The 9,057-nt window shown below is 27.3% G+C and overlaps 1 protein-coding gene across 10 annotated transcripts in view; it reads left to right on the top strand.

Moving 5' to 3' along the window:
• LOC124955237 overlaps positions 1-9,057 on the top strand; it is a 288,586-nt gene that overhangs the window by 251,682 nt on the left and 27,847 nt on the right. The window lies entirely within an intron of this gene.

The following is a 9,057-nucleotide window of genomic DNA, read 5'->3' as shown; positions in this document are numbered from 1 at the left end:
TTCAAAAAAAAAAAAAATGATGAACGATGAAACTTTAGTACAAATCTAAGGTTAATGTTGAGATTAAGGATTTTATATTAATAATACTGAAATATATTTCTTCCAATCCGTTTAAGAATTCATTTGGAAAAAAAAAAAAAAAAGAAAATAATAATATATACAAATTGTTACTTTTCAAATTGATTAATACCGTAACAACAAATGCATTTGTCACATTTGACAATTTTTTTACAGATATTTAAGAAAAAACTATCTTCAAATTGTTTAAATATTTTAAATAATTGATTAATATAGAAACAATTGTCGAATAGAAAGATATTTAATATTTAATTTTATATTTATTTAATAAGATATTTAATATTTAATTATTATGTTTATTTCTTCTTTAAAAAAAATAAAAAAAAATAAAAAAAAAAAAAATAAAAAAAAAAATTACTCAGATTTCTTTGAATAATAAATTCGTATTTTGCGTATAAATTTTTCTATTTATTTATGTTTTTCTTTTTTTACGTTGAATTAAGAAAAAACACTCGTTTTATTTTCATTGTAATAATCGACTTGATAATATTTATATTTATTAATAATTTGATTAGAATTTATCCAATATGAAATTGTTTTATAACAATGCATTTATATATAATAAAATGTTATTCAATCTTTTTATATCCTGTATTTCAAATTTTTTAAATAATCAAAAGAAAAATTTCTCTTTCTTTTTAGTGATAAAATTTGCATCTATTTTTTATCCTTTTTCATTTTCTTTTTCTTTTTTTTTTTTTTTTTTTTTTTTTTAACAGAATATTTAAACGTTCACAAGTATAATTTCGAAAGAAAAATTTTTCTTATTTTCTGATTCTAAATTCGTATTTTTAGTTTGGTTATTTAAATCGTATAAATTAATATATTTATTATTATTAACTATGATAATATTTACTTACTGATAACAGACAAATTCAAAATATTGTTAATGATTTGAACAGGCTATCTTATGTGATTTTTCTTTGATGTAGTATTCTCCAAAAATTTGATCAAAAATATCCACATTAAGAATTTTCTTACAAAATGAATTTTATTAGAAAATTAATTTTCTTACAAAATGAAATTGTTCATGAAATGTTTATTATCCTCGTCAATTATTATTTGATTTATGTTCAACATTCAACGCTAATAAATTTTTCATAAATTAACATTAGATTTTAACTAGTAAAATATTTTAATAGATTTAAATATATTTAAATATACATATACGTTGTACGAAACTTCAAAATTCGAGTGATTAGATTGAAAGATAAATTATAACGTACAAGCTCTATTCGATTTTTTTATTCTCGACGAAAATCAATACCCATTTAAAACAAAAACGCTTCGATAATTTCTCCAATTTGAATTAAGTAATATAAAATCTCTTGTTGGTTTCTACGAGTTTTGTTAATACTGGAGTTAAACGAAACGTATCTCGAAGTAAAATTGAACGAACTAATCCTGAATAAAAACAACAAAATTTCATTCTTCAGAGAAACCATTATGATAAAAGAACAAGAAAGATGTATATATATATATATATATATATATATATATATATATATATATATAAAGAAAAGAAAAAAAGAAAAATTAACCAACGTAATCGTCTCGTCGTCGAAATGAGATTTTTCTCAACCTTCCATGTTCTTCGCGAAGGATTTAAACAAGAAAGAAAAAAGAAAAGAAAAAAAAAATTAAAGAAAGAAAGGAAGAAAGAAAGAAAGAAAGAAAGAACAAAAAAAGAAAAAAAAAGGAAACGTTTGAAGATGGGATGAATTATGTCACGCCGTACAGGATTATCACGATGAAGCAGAAAATCCAGGAAATGTTCTTGTACGTTCGTATATGAAAAATGAGGTAGTACCGTTAATCCGACTTATCTTGGCACAAACGCGTTAAGATACCCGAACAAGGAATGTCAGGACGACGGGAGGAGTTGAGTAAAGGTGACGGATAAGAAAAGACGGAGAAAAACTTTTTACCCGCCGTCATATATATATATATATATATATATATATATATATATGACGAATACGTGACAGACGAGATGGTTCGTACACTTGTGAGATTTTTATTTCTTTCAGTTGTGAGATCAACCTGATGCAAGTTAACTTACGAAAATAACTGAGCATACATACATGTATGTATATATACATGTATATATATATATATATATATGGATGTATGTATGTACTGTATGTATATATGTATATATGTATATACTATCATAGTCACTCTACGCAAACATATTGCTCTGTGGATTAGGATAGCCCGTATTTATTACCGATGTATGTATATACATACAACATATATACATACATACATACATACATGCATACATACACAAGTATACATAGGTTATCCAACGAATCCAGGATTGCAGTTGAAAACGACAGAGAACATAAAAACCGAAAGTGGTTAACCGTTATCGTTTCCTTTTATCCTTTCCCTTCTTCGACGTATCACAGATCAACCTTTGAATTCGTATCTAACGGGAGAAATTCTTTTTTTATTTTTTTTTATTTTTTTTTATTTTTTTTCTTTTTTTTTCCTTTCCTTTTTTCGAAACGAGACACTCACGGTAAAACGTTACAGTTGGGATGTGTGATAAGTGAAAAACCGTTTTTATTATCCTTTTATTATCGACTCTTCAATTTGTTCGTTGTAATAACTTTGTGAAATAAAGAAAAAGAGATAGAGAGAGAGAGAGAAAAAAATACAAAGGAAAAGAGAGAAAGAAAGAGAGAGACAAAAAAAGAAAGAAGAAAGAGACAAAAAGAGAAAAAAAGAGAGAGACAAAAAGAGAAAGAAAAAGAGAGACAAAAAAAGAAAGATAGAAAGAGAAAGAGAGAGAAAGATACAAAGAAAGGGTGAGAGAGAGAGAGAGAGAGAGAGACAGACAGAGAAAAAAGGAGAGAAAAGTAAAGAGAGAGAGAATAAATTATCTAATTATTAAACGTTTAAGAGCATATATCGGAAAAAAAGAAAGAAAAAGAAAATGAATTAACTCTTCAATTTGTTCGTCATAATGACATTTTGTGATAAAGAGCAAGAGAGAAAAACAAAGAGAAAGAAAGAAAGAGAGAAAGAGAAAGAGAGAGAGAGAGAGAGAGAGAATAAATTATCTAATTATAGTACGTTTAAGAGCATGTTTCGAAAAAAAAAAAAGATAAAGAAAAAAGGAAAAGGAAAGAAAGGGGAAAGAAAGGTGGATAGAAACAAAAAAAAAGAAAGAAAAAAGAAGAAAAGAAAAGAAAAGAAAAGAAAAGAAAATGAATACGACAAGATTCGGATTAAGTGGAGAAGTAGTTGTAATTACACGAACAATTATACAGGATCGAGAAAATGATATAAGAAGTAACGTTAGGGCGGACTGCAGGGAGTTAATCAGTAATTCGAGCTCTATCTTAAAAGGGAGAGAAAGAAGGAAAAGGTCTTGTCTATGGGTTCGATGATGGCACACGTAGAGATCGAAGTCGAACGAGGGGTGAGAAAAGTCGAAGGGGTTGGGCCGGGTCAGGCCGGGCCGAGCAGAACAGAACAGAGCAGAGCAGAGCAGAGCAGAGCAGAGCAGAGCAAAGCAGAGTCTACCCGAACCGGGTTGGGTCGGGTTGGATCGGATCGGATCGGATCGGGCCGTAGTACGTATTGGAAGATACGTGACGTCTGGTACGTGCCTCACCCACGGGATTTCCTTCTCGCCTTTCACGATTCTTCTCTGTTTTACGTGATATCCACTTATCGGTGCCTTCGTCGCTCTTCGAAAACCCGCCTCGCCTCTGGAAATGATGCGTACGTGCTAAGGGCGGAACGAACGAGTGAACACAGATATATAGATAGAGACAGACAGAGAGAGAGAGAGAGAGAGAAAGTGAGAGAGAGAGAGAGAGAGAGAAAATAAATGGGAAAAAATATCGTAGATGAAAAACCGTTCTTGAAAATGTAGTATTTAAGACACGATACCTACACACGTATATATCGTACTTGTGTATGTATAGGAAAAGAATGTATGTGTGTGTGTGTGTGTGTGTGTGTATTTATATCGAAAAGTACATATTTCATGAAATGCGCTGATATTAAATTTGTATGTCGCTATAGTATCGATTGATACGCGTAACCCATACATACATACACACATATATATATATATATGCATACATATATGCATACATACATACATGCATACATGTATACGTAGATAGGTATGTAGTTAGTAGCTAAACATACAAAATATGTATAATTTTTTTATTTAAAGAATAAATATAAATATACATAATAATAATAATAATAATAATAATAATAATAATAATAATAATAATAATAATAAGGAATAATAAATAATAATGAAAGGATAACTTTTTAATCGATAATAATTGCAAATTGATTTGAAATTTATTAATTATTTGATTATTTATATTAGAAATATACTTTATTTAAAACGTTTCCTTCAATTAATTCGTTATGTTGCCATCGTATACGTCGTTTACGTATAACTCCATAAATATCAAGTATGTATGCATTTATTTTTATTGCATTTCGATATAAGTATAATCGATGTACAATATGCGTATAACTTACGCGCGTATATATGTGTTTATAATTTTGAGTGCAAAAGAAAAAAAGAAAGATTTAGAAAAAAAAAGAAATTATTCAGAAGAATTATCAGAAATTAAAAAAAAAAAAAAAAGAAAAAAAAAGAATTATTCATTATATTATTTTAGGAATCATCAGGCGAGATTTAATTCGTTGTACGAAAAACGTGATGGTTCGACAAAAAAAAAAAAAAAAAAAAAAAACAGATTCGAAATAAATTTCAACTAAAATTAAAATATCTTAAATTTTATCTCAAATAATATCTATGTAAGTATATAAGATTATCTACGTAACATAAACATAGTTATATATATATATATATATACATACATGTATTGTATATTTAACAAGCATGTATATTTTATAGTACGAATGTTCTGCTCGTGATACATCCCGCGGAAAAGTTTAACGAAAAAAAAAAAAAAGAAAAAAAAGAAAAAGAAAAAAAGAAAAAAGGAAGAAACTAGAAAAAAAAGAAAAGAAAAGAAAAGAAAAGAAAAGAAAAGAAAAGAAAGAAAAGAAGGAAAGAGAAAAAAAATTTCCACGAGGATAAGCAAATGTTTCCTCTATTCCGTACTCACATAGTATACCTACCTACCTACCTACCTATCTACGTATTACGTACGATAAAACTCAGCTATATGATATTATCGCGAAATATACAAGAGTACGTCGCTGGAGGGATAGGAGTGCGGGGCTGGAGGGGGGCGGGGAGGGAGGGAGAGGCTAAGGCAAATATCAAATGTAGAAAACAGAAAGGAGATTCTGGATATGGTTGAAGTTGGAAAGAAGTTCGTCGCAATGACGTTCGTATTAGAAAGTCTATAATGTTACTATGTACAATGTTCCATAAAAAAAAAAAAAAAAAAAAAAAAAAAAAAAAAAAACAATAAACAGAAAAAAAAAAATAATAATAATAATAAAAATAAAAATAAAATACATGCACACACGTGCTCGCGCGCGCTCGTGCGAAATATATAAGAAAGAGGCGAAGAGAGGAAAGGAAGGAAGAAAAAAAAAAGAGAGAGAGACCCTTTAAACATGTACGAAAGACAAGGACTCATATCACGAGCCCTTACGCCGCAAGCTAACTTAACTCCAAGCCATAATACTTTATATCGTTGTACGTTTAAGATGCATAAGAAAATAAAGAGTTTGAAAGTATGCCATTAAGGCTTAAGGTAATGGTAAGACCGCAAAGTATTATATATACAATGATTATAAAAAGTATAAGCATACTCTTTCGACTACGTACTTCAGCATTTTTTCTTTTCTTTTTTTTTTTTTCTTTTCTTTTTTCTTTTTCCTTTTCTTTTATTTCAAATGAATCATTCCGCAAATTATTTTAAAATTCTATACGTTTTTAACAAATCCAATTATCTTCCGTTCGGTTTAATTACCGAGTAAAAATTTCATTTTAATTTCGATATTATAAATATCAACGCCATTAGATATAGTCATTATAAAAAATATAGAGAATATAAATTTTCTCCTTAAAATCATCACTATCAGCATTATCACTAACTAACGATAACAATAAGTTATAATATTATATAACGGCATAATAAGTATTAGGTGGACCGGAAAGTAATGTCGATATTTGATTGTGATTAAAAATAAAAACTTGTTAAAAATTTATTCGTTTGAATTTAATTTAAGAAAGCGACATTATTTTCCGGTCCCCCTAATATATATAATAATATAAATTAAGTATATCTATTGAAAGATATAATACTCGTATAATATTTATTTTCATGATATATAAATTTGAAAAAGAATATAATTATCTACAGTTGACTTTAATCCAAATAAAATTTTTCTTTTATTTCGATATTATAAATATCAACGATATCAGATATAGAAACACTGAAAATATATATTTTCTTCTTATCAATACTCTATCACTATCAACAGCGATTCATAAGTTAGGCTTATTTCTTGAAACATACGATAATCGTATTTTACAATTAATTTTCATGATATATAAATTTTAAAAAGAATATAATTATATATTTTATAATTTATAATTATATACTTTATAATAAATTTAGTTTAATTCAGAATAAAATTTTTATTATATTTCGATATATAAAAATAATGTAAAAAAATTAATATAAAAAAATATCTATTTCCTCCTTATCACATTATCAATACTATCATTAACTATCAACAGCGATTCGTAATTTAAACTTATTTGTTGAAACGTATGATACTCGTATTCTACAATTTGTTTTCATGATATATAAATTTTTTGCTGAGAAGAAAGTCGCTTATAATTGAAAAGTTTTAACGAGAGACCAAGGACTATCTCTCTCTCTCTCTCTCTCCCCCCTCTCTCTCCCCCTCTTTCTCTCCCCCTCTCTATCTCTCTCTATCCCTCTTTCTTTCTCTTTATCATGCACACATATATACAAGTATACTTCGTGTTCGTGAACGGCCAGCATTAATGGTGTGACAGACTCCCGAAGTCGCTTTTAGGAGAAAGCCGTAGGAATTAATTAACTTCGTCAGACTCACTTTTTTACTTAATTCCTCTCCTTCTTTCTTTATTTCTTTCTATCTTTCCTCTTTTTTTTTTTCTTTCTCTTCATCTCCCCGCTCTTCTTATTCCTCCTTTGACTACTTTCTTTTTTTACTTCGCATCGGCTTCCATTCCGCAAGGTGCCGACGAGCTTGATTTTAATAACGCCTTTTGTCTTTAATTGGGTCTATCCAAAAAAGAGAAAGAGTAAAATTTAAAGTAGGATGAGATTTTATATATTATGTATATATAATATATAAAAGATCCTGTATATATATATATATATATATATATATATATTATATATGTACATTTCAATGAGAACAAGTAAAATCTCTGCTATTCATAATCAGTAAAAACTTATTAGAAAAAAATATCTATACATTATTTTAAGAGATATGTGTAAATATATAACAAATATTCTTTCAAAATCATTATTTAAATGAAACTATATAATATATTAATTATATTAATAATTATATTATAATATAATAATTACTATTCTATAATTATATTTTATTAATTTAATTTTTATTTATTATAAATAATATTTTATTTTATATTTTTATTTAATACTTTATATTATATAATTAGTTAATTATTATAATTTCATATTTTATAATATAATATTATATATATATATATATATATATATATATATATATATATATGTTAGATCGTTTTCTATCATTTTTTTAACATTTACGAATACGACTATTATATTTTAAGGGATACATATATAACAAATAATACAATACAAGGGATAAGTATATAACAAATATTCTTTCAAAATCATTATTTAAATGAAACTATATAATAATTTAATATAATATATTAACTATATATATAATATAATAATTATATTCTATAATTATATTTTATTTAATATTTTTATTTAATACTTTATATCATATAATTAATTAATTATTATAATTTCATATTTTATAATATAATATTATATATATATATATAAATGTTAGATCGTTTTCTATCATTTTCTTAACATTTATGAACACGACTGCTATTAATTACAATAGATCATACTGTTCATATTCCCCAGTGAAATGAACGATACGTTAAATCGTTCTACAACGTACCATTGTAATTAGTTCACTGAAACGGTAACACGCTTCGTGATAACGATCTCTGATATTTTCTCGTCGAGTTATCGTCGTCGATAGAACGAAAAGAAAATGAACGTTAGTTCTTGGGAACGTTTTTCTTTACGACGACGTATAAAAGAAAATAATAAAAATTGCGGATAAAACGTGTACGAACGTCATTAAATCATTCCCACTGGAAATGTTACGTATTCGTGGAAAAGAGAAAAAAAAAAAAAAAAAAGAAAAAAATAATAATTTGAAACTTAAAATTTATGCGATATCACGTAGGAATAAAAAAAGAAAAAAAGAAAACGAACTGACGTTTCTCTTTAATGATGTACGCAAAATTTATATGTACGCAACGAATGGCAAAAATGTATGTCCGTGGGGGAAGAAAATAAAAGAAAAGAGTAATAAAAAAAAATAAGAAATAAAAAAATACAAACAAAAGAAAATGAAGAACGAAAAAAGGAAGACGAATAAAAACACGACGGAGTATTTCGATCTGCACGTCACGTCTTAAAGCTCGATGACCCCGAAAAACGAGCGAAGGACCCTCGGCCACTACAGAAGGGTCTTTTCTACGAGCTAACGTATGGAAAAAGCTCGAATCTCAGGGGTGATAGGAAGGGGGTTATGTGGCAACGATGATGTCACCCTCGAACGTTTGATACGTCCGACAATGCTTTCATCGGTCCTTTTTTCCTCGACCTTTCGAATAAAAAAAGAAAGAGAGAGAGAGAGAGAGAGAGAGAGAGAGAGAGAGAGAAGAAATCGTAACTAGTTTCGAACAAGAAGAAGATGTCGAAATACATC

This window comes from Vespa velutina, chromosome 17 (genome assembly GCF_912470025.1).
Source record: "Vespa velutina chromosome 17, iVesVel2.1, whole genome shotgun sequence".
Classification (NCBI taxonomy): Eukaryota; Metazoa; Arthropoda; class Insecta; order Hymenoptera; family Vespidae; genus Vespa; species Vespa velutina.
Note: the sequence above shows the minus strand (reverse complement) of the source record. Positions and strands in the feature narration are given on the sequence as shown.